Below are 2,391 nucleotides of genomic sequence, written 5' to 3'. Positions count from 1 at the left end.
CCCTATGCCCAGCCTGGTCTCAAACTCCTGGGCTCAAGTGATCCTCCCACCTCAGCCTCCCAAACTGCTGGGATTACAGGTGTGAGCCACCGTGCCCCACCAGTTGCCACATCTTAAAGGGAGTTTTGGGTCCTCGTAGCATTTGACTCCTCTGACACGTGGCATCCTACTGCCTTCTTTTTCTTTTTCTTTTGAGATGGAGTCTTGCTCTGTCACCCAGGCTGGAGTACAGTGGCATGATCTCGGCTCACTGCAACCTCCACCTCTGGGGTTCGTGCGATTCTCCTGCCTCAGCCTCCTGAGTAACTGGGATTATAGGAGTGTACCGCCATGCCCAGCTAATTTGTGTGTGTGTGTGTATTTTTAGTTGAGACGGAAAACGTTACCTCCTCTGAAAAGGTCTCCTGATCCCCCAAACAAGAAAAGAGCACTTATTCAGTGCTCCAATAAAGTTCTGTTGCCTCTATCATGGAGTATATCACACGATGATCAAACTGCCTATTCAATTATCAGTCTCTTTCACTACACTGAGACAAACTTGAGGGCAGAATCATGTCTATTTATTTTCCAATGCTGTGTTTAACGTTAAGTCCTGGAATATAGTGGGAACTCAGTAATGCTTGTTGTATGCATGCCTGTATGCATGCGTGCACGAATGAATGAATACCAAGTGTTTCCAGTATCTTCTTTCATGGCTCCTTCACAGCTGTTATCACGCACTTTGAAAGATTACCCCATCTTCTTATAGCAAACCCTAATAATTTTTGTGTAATAGTTGTAAAAGGCAAAAATATAACAAATAGCTACGATGTTTAAATAAAGCAGATATTTTATTTCTAGACAGTGATTGAATTGATATCTCCTGTACTTCTGCTATACACTCTCATACCTTGATGCTAAAGAATTCCCACTTCTGCAGAAACAGATGTACTAGGCTGACCCCACTCAACTTATCACTAATGTTTCATAATAACTTCTATCTCTATTTCAGAGCCAATACATATATTTTTCCTAATCTTCCTTCACAAGTCAATCTATAAGTATTCTAAATTTCTAAATGCTTAAGCTCAAAGAGAAGATTTATTGGAACACTTTAAATACTTATTTCTTGCTTACATAGGATTGAATGATCACAATGACTCAGGATCAATTGCTTTTCATCTTTTCAGTACTTATTTCACAGCTGAGCACTTCTCAGAGTTATGAACATGAGTCCAGTTTTTGACAAGCCACAGCAAAGGCCAAAAGAATGAGCAGAATTATCCACCCTGGAACCCACATGGGACAGCAGGAAGTAAATCGACAGCATCTGCCGTGACTTATTACAGCGTACATGCTACACTAGGCCCCAAATCAATCCCAAAATGGAAGTTTTGGGTTACGGGTCTTTCACCACAGGAAAGCAACATACACATATATTCAACAATAACACTTCATAAATCTCTGCCCCAGTCACCGAATTTTATCTCATGTGGTGCCAATAAGAAAGAGGAATATCTTAAAACAGCAGGAGGAAATTACAGTTTCACATACAGAATCCTTTAATATCACTATAGAGACATCTTTTTACACAAGTAAAACATGGAACTATCTTCCTTAGGGTGAGTCCAAAGTATCTGACACAAAAATAGTGTCTGACAGACTCCATGTTTTGAAGTTTAATTCATCACTTAAAAGGAGGTAAACTGGAAGAAATTAAGTTATTTATAAAACTATAGTTACATAATAGGCACTACCTAGGGCATCCTGAATGTGGACAGAAGAAGAATATATGGCCAAGGACCATACATGGTAGGGGTAGGGTTCTGAATCTGGGATTGACAAGCTTTATGCCAAAGTGTGTGTCGTTGCGTGTGTATGCACCTCATGAACACACATACATGTGCACAGGCTCACTCACAATCATGGTATGTGTGCATTTTTCTCTGCGGAAAGGATTTTGACCATCCCTTAGATTCTCCCAAAAGGCCTTTGACTCACAAAGTGCTACAAATCACTCCTCCATAGCAAATATTTCCCACATTTATAAGCCAGGGGATGCTGCTGTCAGGTGAGATTCAAAATTACTACACATGTGATGATGAAAAACACATTACTGGAGGACAGAGGCAGTGGTGCGAAGCAGACAGGATGTGCCCACTCAGATGGGAATGAAAGGGAAAGTGACTTGCAAATCTCATGAAACATCTTGCTGTAAAGTCCATATCAGCAAGGCAAAGTCAGAAAATCCTCTGTTCCATGTCTGGGAGAGTGAAACCACAGATGCCCCAGGTGCACAGAGGAAACAATGCTCCATCAGCTTCCTTAGTCTTTCTCACCTCACCTCACCCCAAACTTACCTTGGGCATTGAATTTTAATAGCTGTTTGTTTTTGTGGCTTATCGTGTGTAT

The sequence above is a fragment of the Piliocolobus tephrosceles genome, chromosome 11 (assembly GCF_002776525.5).
Source record: "Piliocolobus tephrosceles isolate RC106 chromosome 11, ASM277652v3, whole genome shotgun sequence".
Lineage (NCBI taxonomy): Eukaryota > Metazoa > Chordata > Mammalia > Primates > Cercopithecidae > Piliocolobus > Piliocolobus tephrosceles.
Note: the sequence above shows the minus strand (reverse complement) of the source record.